A 15,480-nucleotide genomic window follows, 5' to 3' on the forward strand; every position below is an offset into this window, starting at 1 on the left:
GAGATCATCAGACTGGGCTGAGAGATCCCCACAGCTGGCTGAGAGATCATCACACCGGGCCAAGAGATCATCCCACCTTGATGAGAGATCACCACGCTGAGGCCGGGAGATTGCCACGCTGAGGCCGGGAGATTGCCACGCTGAGGCCAAGAGATCACCAAACTGGGCTGAGAGATCATCATGCTGGGCTGAGAGATTACCATGGCGGGCTGCGAGATCCCCACACCCAGCCAAGAGATCACTACGTCAGGCAGAAAGATCAACACACCTCGCCAAGAGACTGCACATGCTCAGCCGTTGAGAGAGGGGCACCTTGGGCCACTGAGAGATTGCTCAGCTGGGCCGAGAGATTTGTGCACAGTCTGAGGCCAGGAGTCCCATGGCCAGGAGAAGAAAGAAGAGAGGAGAAAGATCAAAAGTGGAAAAGCGAAGAAGCAAAAGAGAAAAATGAAAAGGAATGGTATGTGTGTGTGGACTGGGCTGCTGGGGGAGGTGGTGGAGGCTGGTACAATTGGAACATTTCAGGGGCATCTGGATGGGTATTTGAGTGGGAGAAGTTTGGAGGGGTGTGGGCCAGGTGCTGGTGAATGGGACTTGATTGATTTCATCTAATACAATTATTCTCTCATTTAATTTGAATATCCCCTTTTCAAATGAAGGAATACTCACAGAGCTCCCATCTGCAGCATATGAGACAATGCTGAAGCAAACCAATATTCTGTTCCTCCTTCATTGAGCTTGAATATGATGTACGACTTCGATAGTCAAGTAATTCTCCACTTCTGAACAAGGCTGAACTAATCCCACTAATCATCCCTCTAATCTGCAAGGGCACATTGCAATGCTGCAGTTGGGAATTTGCCACACAGGGGTTGACATTCTTAAGAGACCATAAAGTGCATTTGGCCTGTATTCTATCGGCCAAGAACTCATGGTAAAGCTATGTAAAGATAAATTTTCAGGGGGGTTGTGCAAAAGTTTATCAACTGTAAAGTAGTGATGGTAGGAGCCATTTTGGGAAAGCAAATATTAGCAGGAATTATACACTTAATGGTAAGGTCCGAGGGAGTGTTGCTGAACAAAGAGACCTTGGAGTGCAGGTTCTTGCACCTTGAACATAGAGTTGCAGGTAGGATATGATAGTGAAGGAGGCGTTTCATATACTTTCCTTTATTAGTCACAGTATTGAACACAGGAGTTAGTTGCAACTGTACAGGACATTGGTTAGGTCACTTTTGGAATATTGTGTGCAATTCTGCTCTCCTTCCTTTTAAAAGGATGTTGTGAGAATTGAAAGGGTTCAGAAAAGATTCACAAGAATGTTGCCAGGGTTGGAGGATTGAGCTGCAGGGAGAGATTGAACAGGCTGGGGCTGTTTTCCCTGGAGTGTCGGAGGCTGAGGGGTGACTGTATAGAGGTTTATAAAGTCATGAGGGGCATGGATAGGATAAATAGACAAATGGGGTGGGGAAGTCCAGAATTAGAGGGCATAGGTTTAGGGTAAGAGGGGAAAGATATAAAAGAGACCTAAGGGGTAACGTTTTCACACAGAGGGTGGTACGTGTATGGAATAAGCTGCCAGAGGATGTGGTGGAGGCTGGTACAATTGCAACATTGAAAAGGCATCTGAATGGGTATATGAATAGGAAGAGTTTGGAGGAAGATGGGCCGGGTGCTGGCAGATGGGGCTAGATTGGGTTGGGATATCTGGATGAGTTGGACCGAAGGGTCTGTTTCTGTGCTGTGCATCTCTATGACCCGATGACTCTAAATGGACGGAGTGGACAAGCTCAATCTCAGGTGTCCAACTCCACCTCCATCTTGGAATTGCCGCTATTTTAAAATCACTATTTTAACTGCAGTGTAAGAATAAAGTTCGCTTTGCTTCAAGCCTATCAATTTGTCCAATTGAATTGCCTCTGGAACACAATGACTTATACTTGCCTTTAGAAAATAAGAAAAAAACTATTCTTTCGCGAGTTATTCTTACTCTTTTTTACTTAAAGAACCTCTTTGGATGCATCCTAACCTTCTCAGCCAAGGCCATCCCATGCCCCCTTTTTGCTTTCCTGATTTCTTCTTCAGTAAAACCCTGCATCCCCTGTATACATCCAGGGATTCCCTTGGTCCTAGCTGCCGGTACCTCAGCCATACCTCATTCGTTTTCTGGTCAAAGCCTCAATATCTCTTGTCATTCAGGGTTCCCTATTCCTGTCAACCTTGCCTTTCACCTTCATAGGAACATATAGACCTTGAATTCTAGCAAGCTCACTTTTAAAGGCCTCCCACTTGCTGGAGGTCCCTTTACCTGCAAACAAACTACTCCAATCAACCCCTGCAAGCTCCTGTCTAATTCCATCAAAATTCACCTTGCGCCAATTTAGAACTTGAACCTGTGGACCAGTTCCTCTCCATAACTACTTTAAAATTAATAGGACTGGTCCCAAAGTGCTCCCCCACTATCACCTCCATCACCTGTCCTGCCCTATTTCCCATGAGTTGGTCGAGTTTTGTCCCTTCCTGAGTAGGATTCTCTATATACTGCTTGAGGAAACTTTCATGAATGCATTTAACAAATTCATTTGCTCGCTTGAACCTATTCCACTCTTTCATAAGTTTATGGCTGATAAGTCTATGTTTTGAGTTCCCATCTTCCCAGTGTAACCTTAGATTCTTGTTATGCAAGGGAAGAAATCTACCTGTGACTTAAAAATATCCATTGTCCTCACCTCTCCCACTTTCTCGGACAGACAATTCCAAAGTTACACACCCGAAAAAAGAATTCTCTTCATCTCCGTCCAAAAAATGTGACCCCTCACTAATTTTATAAACATGGTCCCTAATTCTGAACTCACCCACAAGAAGAAACATCCATTCCACATTCACTGTGTCAAGATCATTAAGAGCATCTATACAGTTTGATCAGATCACTCTTAACTCGTCTAAGCTCCAGCAGAAACAAACCCAGTCTGAGCACCTATCCCGATTGCACAAGCCACTCATTCAAAATATTCATCGAGTAAACCTCCTCTGAACTGTCTTTAATGCATTTACATCCTCTTTCAAAATAAGGGACTGTTGAAATGAATTATACGATCAGGGTTAAATAGACATTATTATACTGTAGTAATAGAAAACAGCAGGTTTCAATTAATGAACCTTGTACCAAGTGAACCTTATGCATCCTCGAGGTTAGTGTCAGCGGGAGTCTACAAACAGCAGTTAGTGCCATCAAGTCATTCCAGATAGTCCTTGGGGCCAGAAGAGGTTTAGAGGCAGGGAGGTGATGGTCACTGACAAGGGATGGGGCAAAACATTGACAGACTAAATGATCTCTGACTGAGTGAAGTCGAATGAATCTTGGGAAATTCAAAGAATTTGCATTAATGCATCTACAATCGAATTAACAACCTCTTTTAAGACTCTGGGATGAAGACAGAAGGTGATGAGACTTATTATCAGTTTGCTGAGTCCAGCCTCCTTAGTGACTGTAATTACATTGTGTTCATCCCTCCCTCCTACTTCCTGATTTACAGTTGACACTGAGGAGCACATGCAGTATTCTCCAGGGAGATACTTGCTCATGCATGGGTGAATGCGATTGGTTGAAGTGTTTCAATCATGCATCTTCTTTCCATGTCTGCTCAGTTTCACTGGATGTTGAGATTTGGAGGGATAGAGTGGGGGTGGGAGAGAAAGTCTGAGGGTGAGAGAGAGATTGTGACCTGGACAAGAGAGAGATTGATGTCCAGTCTGATGGTGGTTGGGGCTGGTGGAGGTGGTGCGGAGAATGGTGGTGATGTTCAGATTCAGAGAGGAGGGGAGAGGGTGAGGGAGATTGGGATGATGATGCAGACAATCTGGAACTGTGCATGTGCTCAGTTCTGAGTCAGCATGCAGACACAGTTGGCCTGAAGTTTCAATGTCAGCAAAACAGTGTCTTACCACTATTACTGAAATGCCTTTTGTATCTTCTATAGTGAAGACAGAAGCAAAATACTTATTCATTTAATTTGCCATTTCCTTAACATCTATGGAAGAAGGGTTTATGCCTGAAACATCGATTCTCCTGCTCCTTGGGTGCTGTCTGACCTGATGTGCTTTTCCAGCTCTGCGCTTTTTGCCCCCTATCATCTCCCAATAACTCAATATTCTCACTCCCTAGAGGAGTGACACTCACAGTGCGTACATGTTTTGTTTTTAAATACCCATGGAAACTCTTGCTTTGTTGTTTTTAAGATTTTGAGTTGGGTTCTGAGATTCCAATTTCCTCCTTCAAATTAACCTTTTTCTCTGCCATGCTTTATTTTCTAATCAATCATCTGTCCTGCCACCCATCTTTGCAATATCCTCAAGTTGGACGGTTTCTTCAACTTTTCAGTCAACCACAGAAAGTGAGTCCTCCCTTTAAAGTCTCCCTTGTTTCAGTCAGAATATACTTCTTCTGAATATTCTGAGGTATCCTCTTAAATCTCTGCCATCACTGTCTCTACTGATCTCTCTCCGAGCCAGTTATGCCATTCACTTCAGCTGGCTTAGTTTACATGCCCGCAGAGTGGACCTTGTTTAAGTTTGAAACACTTACCTCAGAGTCAATCTTCTTCCATTCAAATTGGATGGAAAATTGAATCATATTGTGATGGCTGCTACGTAGGAGAGCCTTTACACTGAAATTGTTTCATAAATCCTGTCACATTACACAGTATCAATAAGATGATAATAACATAACCTTCTGTCTGGTTGCTTCAGAACACACAGCTCTAAGATACTTTCTCGAAGGTCATCAATAACCTCTCATCCACGTTACTGCTGCCAACCTGATTTACACAGTCTTTGTGTAGATTCAAGTCAGCAGTGATGATTGCCATCTCACTATCACAAGCAGCCAATATCTCTTCATGTCTAACATCAGGGGGCCTATCAATCAGCCCCTTGAGTAGCTGCTATCCCTTAACTGTCCTCATGCTGTATTTATTTACATCAATGTGTGCTATGGATTTGTTTAAGTTGACACAAAAGCTGCCCACGTTCAGATACAGAGCTATTATTTTGATTTGTTTAAATACAAACATATTGGACAGGCTCATATGAACAGAAACCATTTATATTTGTATCTTGGGAAAACGGTCTGTCTTTATGTTGCCCATCAAAAGAAGCCAAAGCCTTTTCAACAGGGCAAATGAGAGGGATTTACATTGCATGCCCATTTCCAAAACACAAACTTTCATGTCTGGAAACTGAGCTGTCTGAGTTGATGTTACTCAGCAAATGAAGATTAAAATATCTGCTCCAAAATGGGGGTGGCAGAGCTGCTTATTGAAGCCAGTAGAGAGAAAGTAGAGTTAACATTTCAAGTCCAATTCTGCAAAAGGGTCAAAATATTAACTCCACGGGTCTAGCAGCATCGGTAGAGAGATTGCAGAGAGAAATATCCAGCAATTTCTATTTGTGTTTCAGATTTCCAACATTCACCGTTCTTTCTTTTATAATATTGAAAATAGTGACTGTCCATTTGATTATCTCCTGTTTACAATATCTAATTTATCCAGACTGCGTCTTAATCCAAACTTTTAGCACCAAATGCCAATGAGTATTCAATGGGCATTCAATACTGTCTCACACGCCACCTGACTTACTGTCTGTCTGGCCTGTTGCATTAGCCCTTGAGTAAGTCAGTTACGCAGCACAGGGACAAAGAGAGTCAGTATTTCACAAGTTTACAGGTGGACAACAGACTTATTAACTGTTCGTCTCTGTCTCGTAGTAATTGGCTATTTGAACAGTTTATATTGGACAAATGCTGAGCATTCAGGTCCTTGATAATCAAATAAAATGGAAGGAACTGCAGATACTGTAAATCAGAAACAAAAACAGAAATTGTTGGAGAAGCTCAGTAGGTCTGGCAGCATCTGTGCAGAGAAATCAGAGTGAACGTTTTGAATCCAGTGACCTGAAACCAAACTTTGGTCTCAAGAATTCTGTTTGGAAATCCATCGAATGTGACAATTCTGTCCCCGACCCAGAGTTCCGATCTCTGAAACTCTCGAGAGCAACTTGATGGAATGTGACTGTGACAGATTCATCGCACATAATCATGGAATTCTGTTGCCCAGCTGGTACAGAGCTGCAATCTTCACAGAAGATCTTTGTCAAATCTATGTGTTTCCTGAGTCACATCCTTCCTTCACATTTCAGAAGATGGCTTTGATAAATAAATGAAGATTGGATAATGCAGATTGCTGAGCTGGTACAAGGATGAGCTGGTCATTCTGCCTTGAGTGTATCCGGATCGTTGGGAAAAGGAGCTGTATATTCAGGCCTGACTCTATTGTGTCAATGCATTTCAATGGGGGTAATTGTGTCTGTTTGGGGGCAAAAGCTGGATGGTTGAGGTTGAATTGCAGAGTCCAGGTGGTGGGAGTAATTAGAATGTGTGGGTGATGGTGTTTTCTGGTCAATTCTGGTTTGGAGGATGGTTCTAAAAGTCAAGGTGTTCGATAGGTCACATAAGGGGAGGGTAGGGGGTGGGGCTGAAATCGGATGATCCATGATGTATGTTTGTAGTTTCAACTGACAGGGTTCGGAGGGTCTGGAGGTTTGTGGGGCTGGATCTGGAGGTTAGCTTACTCACTCGGTCAGTGAGTATTCAGAAGGTAATGTGTGGGTTTGGATAGTAATCACATGGGCAAAGGAACTGACTGACAGATGGGAAAGGGGACTCAGTGTGTGTGATGATGCAATCAGGAGTTTAGTTACCCAAGAGGTGGTTGAAGCCGAGATTTAGCAAACAGCTACCAGGAAACTAATGAGGACTTTGCAATGTCTGTGACTGAAACTCAGTACAGAAGGCAGAGGTATTGCTTTGAAATGTCTAAATAAACCAAGGTAAGATATCACAGGCTGGGGAGCTGGTACACAGGGAGCTGGGAGTTAAACCTTGGGTGTTCTTGATGGTCAGGGAGAAGGGTCGACAGAGGGTCATGGGAATTTGAAACGTGCAAGTCATATCATCAGGATTTCCATATGTATCTTACTTACATATCTAATCTTTAGTGATCCAGAGACCATGATAGTTCCAAAATATCCCATATCACTTCCATCTGTGTTTCAAATGTCAGCACAGAGAAAATATTCACTGTCCTGTGTCCTCAGCAAGATTTTATTGCTCACTGAACAAAGTATTTATTGTTGAAATAAAACAAATTCTAGAAACAGGTGCATTGTTCATTGCAGTTTTATTATGTTCAGAGGGAAGGGCAGACTAAACTCAATGATGAAACATTCTTGCAATCAATTTATTTTGTTTGTTTGCCTTGTTCTGAGCCAATGGAAATGTATTCTTTTCAATTGTAGCTTGATTTGGCTTGGTAGCTGGGCTTTAATTGCAAAACCCTCATATTCATTCCCCAAATTTACACAGGCTTTACCTGCTTAAACTGTAGCCATTTGAGTAGGATCTGGCCCTTGTACAAAACTTGAACATGAACATCAGTCCTGAGCTTCCAGAATAGAACTAGTGGGAGGTTCTGTCATTCAGAGGAGACCTTAAGTTGTCATGAAAACTGAACATTGAACTCAAAATGTTAACTCTGTCTGTCTGTCTCTCTTTCCACAGATGCTGCAAACTTGCTGCATTCCCTCAGCACTTACTCTTTTTCCTTGTTTTAAATTGTCTCCCACCTGCACTCTCTAATGTCTTTATTGTTTAATGTATCAGCCATGGATTACTTGTGAACAGTGTGCCCTAAGACACAGATATGAACGGCTTTATCTTCAGATCTGACTAAAGGCAAAAACTGTGGATGTTGGAAATCAAAACAAACATCGAAAATGCTGGAGAAACTCAGCAGGTCTGACAGCATTCGTGGAAAGAGAAACAGAGTTCTGAGGAACAGTCACACTAGACTCAGTGTTAACGGTGTTTCTCTTGCCTCAGATGTTACCAGAGCCTCTGAATTTCTCAGGCATGGTTTGAATTTGGTTCTTTCAGATCTCCAGTTCCATCTGCAGTTCTTTGTTTTCCTTTCTATTTGCAATATATTATAAAATATTTCAAAACACAAAATAAAGCCCCATTTCCTATGCAAAAACTGCAGTCATTCGAAAAACAAAAAAGACTCAGCAGGTCTGGCAGCATCTGTGGAGAGAAATCAGGAGTTAATGTTTTGGGTCCAGTGATCCTTGCTCAGAACAAAATCTGTCAAAGATTTTTCTTACAAACAAGCACAATATAACAAATAACCATTAATATTCCAGGAGGCACATTCCACCTTTAAGTCAAGGTTTCAGAAAGACATACCTCGATAATTATTGAGTGCTTTCAAATAATTAGGACAAAACATATTTGTCATTAGTTCGAAATCCCATACATTTTACACACACATATATTTTACATCGGGTCTTTTGTAGCATCTCCCAATTGAGGCGACCTGCAAATACATCCAAGCTGTCACTGATGCCTCTTTCTCCAGATTAGACTTGTTTATATCATTCACCCATAACAAGGAGAGCCAAGCAACCCGGGCAGTGGGATTCTCTGCCATCACTACCTTCCCCCAGCTGTCGGGTGCCATAGCCTGTACCCATGTTGCTTTCAGACTGCCCTATCACCAACCTGCAGAGCTGGAGAGTGGAAAGGTTTTGTCACTTCAACAATGTTTAACTTATATGGAACCATCGATGCCAGAGTTTGGAGGATTGTTTCAGACTGTCTTGGAGCTGCCATGATGTTGATGTAGAAGACAAGTCCTGAGATCCTGCCTCCTTCCAAAGACCTTGGGCCACAGAAGAAGAGTTGCAGGGAATTAAATGAAAAATTCTCTAAATTTGGTTCATAACATGTTTTTCTTTTCTTGTTATTCTTTCCTGGGATGTGGCTTTTTTGGTAAGGCTGCCATTTGTTTTCCATCCATTATTACCTTTGAACTGAGTGTCTTACTTGACTATTTCAGATGTCAGTTAAGAGCCAACATAATTGCCATGGATCTGGAGTTTCACCAATAAACCTGTAATCTGAGAATCAACAGTGATTATATGGTCATCATAGGCTAGTTTTTAAATCCAGATTTTATTGAATTCATATTTCACCATCAGCTATGGTAGTATTCGACACCATGATTTCCAGAACAGTGGGTTAGTGCTCAGGATGGCCACATGACAATAATGCCATAAGAAACAGGAGCAGGAGTAGGCCCTTAAGCTCTTGATCCTGCTCCACCATTCAATAGGATCGTGACTGATCCAACGTTCCTCACTTTCACCTTCCTGTGCTTTCCCTGGAAGCCTTGATTCCCTGACTGATCAAGAATCTATCCATCTCAGCCTTAAATATACACAAGGACTCTGCCCCCACAGGGGGCACTGTGACAAGGAGTTCCAAAGACACAAAGAGAAGAAATTCTTCCTTGTTTCAGTCTTAAACTGGCACCCCTTGATTCTGAGACCATGCTTTCTGGTCCTAGACTCCCCATGACGAGAAAACTCCTCTCAGCATTTTCCCTATAAAACCCCTTAAGAATCCCATATTTTTCAATTAGATCATTCTTCTAAGTTCCAGTGAGTAGAGTCACAACCTGTTTAGCATTTGCTATTTAGACAATCCCTGCTCTCTGGGGATTAGCCTAGTAGACCTTCTCTCAACTGCCTCCAATGAAATTTCCCCAAACAAAGTGACCAAACCTGCCCACATTACTCGAGACTGATAGAAGTTTATAAAAGAATGATGGGTATGGATAGAGTTAATGCTAGTTGTCTTTTCCCAAGGGTGGGCATTTCAAGACGAGGGGGCACATTTTTAAAGTGAGAGGAAAGAGATTTTAAAAAGATGAGGAACTTTCTTTATGCATTGGGTGGTTCGCATGTGGAATGAATTTCCTGAGAAAAGGGAGGATGTGGGTACAATTATAAGGTTTAAAAGACATTTGGATAAGTACATGAGTGGGAAAGGGTTGGAGGGCTATGGGCCAGGAGTGGGCAGGTGGAACGTATTTAGTTTGGGATAATGTTTGACAAGGCTTTGTTGGACCGGACGGTCTGTTTTCATATTGTATGACTTTATGTGGTCTCACCAGTAAGTCTTCCCTACTCTTACACTCCAATCTCCTTGAAATAAGGGTCTATGAATGTTATCAAGGTGCTAGTGCGTCCCTGAGGCAACGGCAAAATGAAGATACAACACTGCCCATGCTTCCACCAGGGCCATAGTTGAACAATCATAACTCAACCACTTCAAGATGAGTTGGAAGCTCCAGTGGGGCATTGCAGTATCGATCAGAAATGGGGCACTATGCCTTTCTCAAGTGCAGTCGACAAACAGGGTGTGGACTGTAGGCAGAGGAAATAGGGGATCAGCAGTAATCTCCTGAGAGTGAAGATGAAGATAAAGACAAGGACATAGAACAGGGTGAACATACATGAGCGCAGGCATACCTACATTATAGGGTAATGCACTGTCAAAGACAAGAAAACAGAAAGAACTGAATTGCAACACACGTCTAGGATGAATAAACTGGGTTTAGACTTCCTCATGTATAATTGTTTTTGGTTATATGGTAACAACCATGGTTCAGGCAAAATATATGTGGACCAAGTTATTTTTGTAATCATCCAACATTCCTGTTGTTGACTAAATGTTTTCTTAATCATATTAATGTATGCTTGGTGAAGGTAAAGGTAAAGTCCACATAGTCTGAGTAGACCATGGGTTGTTCTCATTACAGAGAGATGTGTATACTCAGTTTGGACTGTTTAGTATCTACACATCATAGACCCTTCAAACTGTTGAGAAGATAGCAGCAGCAGTCAGTGAGAAAGGGACACTAACATAGCTTGCTGCTAAAGTTCGGTAGTTTTATAGCCTGCAGTCAAAATATGTAATTCAGTGTAATGTCATCTCTCACAATAGTAAGTCAAGAGCATTCCTGAAGCATTTTATAAGAATGATCCCAGGAATGAAAGGCTTGTCACATGAGGAGTGGCTGAGGACTCTGGGTCTGGACTCAATGGAGTTCAAAAGAGTGAGGGAGATCTGATTGAAACTTACAGAATACTGAGACCCCATGGTAGACTGAATATGGAAAGGTGTTTCCACGAGTAGGAGAGACTAGAACCAGAGGACATAGCCTCAGAATGAAAAGGTGATGCTTTAAAGCTGAGAGAAGCTATAGACTGGGAAGCCTGACATTGGTGGCTACTTGGGTGCCCATGTGGGTGCCCATGGGCCCCAGCTATGCCTGCCTCTTCGTAGGATATGTGGAACAGTCCATCTTCCGCAGCTACATTGGCACCATCCCCGACCTTTTCCTCCGTTACATCGATGACTGTATCGGCGCTGGCTCGTGCTCCCACGAGGAGGTTGAACAGTTCATCAACACTTTACCAACACCTTCCACCCCGACCTCAAATTCACCTGGACCGTCTGAGACTCCTCCCTCCCCTTCCTAGACCATTTCATTTCTATCTCGGGCGACCGAATCAACACGGACATTTACTATGAACCAACCGATTCCCACAGCTTCCTAGACTACATCTCCTCCCACCCTGCCCCTATAAAAACGCCATTCCATATTCCCAATTCCTTCGTCTCCGGCGCATCTGCTCCTAGGAGGACCAGTTCCAATACCGTACAACCCAGATGGCCTCCTTCTTCAAAGACTGCAATTTTCCACCCGAACATGATCGATGATGCCCTCCACCGCATCTCCTCCACTTCCCACTCCTCCGCCCTTGAGCCCCGCTCCTCCAATCGCCACCAGGACAGAACCCCACTGGTCCTCACCTATCACCCCACCAACCTCCATATACAGCATATCATCCGCCGTCATTTCCGCCACCTCCAAACGGACCCCACCACCAGGGATATATTTCCCTCCCCTCCCCTATCAGTGTTCCGAAAAGACCACTCCCTCCGTGACTCCTTCGTCAGGTCCACACCCCCCACCAACCCAACCTCCACTCCCGGCACCTTCCCCTGCAACTTCAAGAAATGCAATCTTGCGCCCACACCTCCCCCCTTACTTCCCTCTAAGGCCTCAAGGGATCCTTCCATATCCACCACAAATTCACCTGCACCTCCACACACATCATTTATTGCGTCCGCTGCACCCGATGTGGCCTCCTCTATATTGGAGAGACAGGCTGCCTACTTGCGGAACATTTCAGAGAACACCTCTGGGAGACCCGGACCAACCAACCCAACCACCCCGTGGCTCAACACTTCAACTCCCCCTCCCACTCCACCAAAGACATGCAGGTCCTTGGACTTCTCCATCGCCAGACCATAGCAACACGACGGTTGGAGGAAGAACACCTTATCTTCCGCCTAGGAACCCTCCAACCAGAAGGGATGAACTCAGATTTCTCCAGTTTCGTCATTTCCCCTTCCCCCACCTTGTCTCAGTCAAATCCCTCGAACTCAGCACCGCCTTCCTAACCTGCAATCTTCTTCCTGACCTCTCCACCCCCACCCCCACTCCCACTCCAGCCTATCACCCTCACTTTGACCTCCTTCCACCTATCGCATTTCCAACACCCCTCCCCCAAGTCCCTCCTCCCTACCTTTTATCTTAGCCTGCTGGACACACTTTCCTCATTCCTGAAGAAGGGCTCATGCCTGAAACATCGATTCTCCTGCTCCTTGGATGCTGCCTGACCTGCTGCGCTTTTCGAGCAACACATTGTCAGCTCTGATCTCCAGCATCTGCAGTCCTCACTTTCTCCTCAATTGAGTCAAGATTAGGTTAGGAGAACTGGTTGGCATGGACGAGTTGGATTGATGGGACTGTTTCTGCATTGTACATCTCTATGACTCTGTCACCCCCTCCACCCAGTACACTCCTCCCTATCTCTGTAACCTCATCCAGCCCTGACACCTTCCCTATCTCCAGAACCTCCTCCACCCCCTACACCCCACCCTATCCTGAAACCTCCTCCAGTCCCAATAACCCTGTCTTAGCTGTAACATCAATGCTCATTATCACTCCATGATGTCAGCCCTCCTGCGATTCTAGCCTCTTGACCATCCCCTGATTCCATCACTCCACCGGCCTTCAGCTGCTTGGGCCCTCCATGTTATCATCTCATGAGACTTTGAGCAATTTGCGTTTCCCTTCTCTGATGAATCCTGTCCATTTTTTCCTGGAAACAATGTTATATCTGTTGTGGATTTACTAGAGTAATTCAGGAAGGGTCCCTCAACAGCACCTTGTAAACCCAACATCAATATCACCTTGAAGACAAAGCCAGCAATATGATGCAACACTACTCCTTCTGCAGTTACTCTCCACTTCACCCTTAATCCCAACTTTGAAAATAATCATCCTTCCTTCAGTTTTTCTGGGACAGAATCCTGGAACTCTCTCCCATGTGACTTTGCATTTGTAGTCAGGATTCTTAAAACACAAGGACAGTGGAGTTAAAGAGGAGAGTTCGTTATCATTTATGCCGGAGAGATTAGGGGGATGGGTAACAAGGCTGTCCCAGCCAGTGATGCCCACTTCATGTGAATCCACAAACAAGTATGTCATTGTGATGTTGCCATGGGAATGCACATTACATTCCTGTTCTGAGGGATACACAGGAACAGTAGGAAATGAGACTTGGTCGAATCAGTCAAAGAGCCAAGATGTTTCACATCAGTGTCCCAGCGAGATGTGGACAGTTACTAGGTGAGTCAGGGTGAAACAATACCTGCTGGAGTGTGATGACCTTCATTGTTCAGCTCTCTGAATATTGGAGTTGGGATGGTGTGCTGAGGTTGGACAGGAAGTTGGTAAGACCAGTTCTGGAAGACTGTGTCCTGTTCTGCTCACGCTGCTGTAGGAAGGATATTATTAAAATGGAGACGGTTCAGAAAAGATTGACCAGGATGATGCCAGGAGTACAGGGTTTGAGATATAAAAATAGACTGGGGAGGCTGGGGACATTTTACAAAGAACATTACAGCACAGGAACAGGCCCTTCAACCCTCCAAGCCTGCACTGACACATTTTGCCTTCCATATTAAAACTGTCTTCACTTACAGGATCCGTATTCCCCTGTTTCCTTCCTATTCATGCCTGCTGCTGGATGCTTCTTGAAAACTCCAATTGTGTCTGCTTCCATTGTCTGTTCTGGCAGTGTGTTCCATGAACTCACCACCCCTTCCATGATAAACATGCCTCACATATCTCTTTTAAACACCCCCCTGACCCCTCCACCTTGAACCTGTGTCCCTGAGTAACTGACTCTTCCACCCTGAGAAAAGGCCTCATACTTTCCACCCTATCCGTGCCATTCACAATCTTATAAACTTCTATAAGGTCACCCCTCAACTTCCTGCATTCCAGTGAACACAAACCCAGTCTATCCAATCTTTCTTCACAGGTAAAATCCCCCATTCCAGGCAACGTCCTGGTAAACATTTTTTGTCCCCTCTCTGAAGGATCCACATCAGAACTGTATGTGTTTTTCACTGCAGCATAGGAAATTGAGGGGTGACCTTGCTGAGGTTTATAAAATCATGACAGTGATTGATAAGGTGAATGACAAGGGTCTTTTCCCTAGTGTGGGGGAGTTCAGACTCAGGGCCATGTTTGTAAGGTCAGAGGAAAAAGATTTAAAGATTGAGGAGCAACTCTTTTATCCCCAGAGTGGTTTGTGATAGAATGAACTTCCAGATGAAGTAATGTATGTGGGCACAGTTACAATGTTTAAAAGATGCCATCTCTTGATGCCAGTCGTTTTTTTTCTCCATTCTGTGCTACTGAATGCCCAAATTTCTGTGACATGCATTTCCGGAGGACTAACATGGCAAGGGAGTACACGTTAAACAGGAGGACCCTGGCAAGCACAGAAGATTAGACGGATCCTGGTTTGTGTGTTCCAGCCATCCGTGAAGGCAGCAGGATAGGCAGGTAAGGGAATTAAGAAGGATCAAAGCCACTGAATACATGAGAAGGGAGGTGTCATGTTGGAGCTTTACAGGATTTTGGTGAGACCACAGCTGGAATACTGTGTGCAGTTCTGGTCACCACATTATAGGAAGGATGTGATTGTACCGGAGGGGGTGCAAAGGAGAACCACCAGGACGTTGCATTAGATTGAGCATTGCCTAAACCTGCAGAGTGTGTGTGTGTGTGTGTGTGTGTGTGTGTGTGTGTGGCTATGGTAACCCACCTAGCCTGCACATCCCTGGACATTATGGGCAATTCAGCATGGCCAATCCATCTAACTTGAACATCTTTGAAATCAGAGCACCCGAAGTGTACCCAAGCAGACAACATGCAAAACTCCACACAACCACCCAAGGCTGGAATCAAACTCTGGTTCCTGGCACTGTGCTCCAGCAATGCTAACCTCTGAGCCACTCTCGGCCAGGGGATTTTTTTTTGGATCCATATCAACTTGCTGTGCTCAGATTCACAGCTTTATTATGAATGGTCAAATCACCATAATTCCAATGTCGCATCAGAGAGAGAGAGAGATGACGGGTGGTGAAGTTTG

General features: G+C 44.2%; 1 pseudogene; it reads left to right on the plus strand.

Moving 5' to 3' along the window:
* LOC140454395 (beta-1,3-galactosyl-O-glycosyl-glycoprotein beta-1,6-N-acetylglucosaminyltransferase 3-like) overlaps positions 1–15,480 on the plus strand; it is a 154,429-nt pseudogene that overhangs the window by 122,735 nt on the left and 16,214 nt on the right.

The sequence above is a fragment of the Chiloscyllium punctatum genome, chromosome 29 (genome assembly GCF_047496795.1).
Source record: "Chiloscyllium punctatum isolate Juve2018m chromosome 29, sChiPun1.3, whole genome shotgun sequence".
Classification (NCBI taxonomy): Eukaryota; Metazoa; Chordata; class Chondrichthyes; order Orectolobiformes; family Hemiscylliidae; genus Chiloscyllium; species Chiloscyllium punctatum.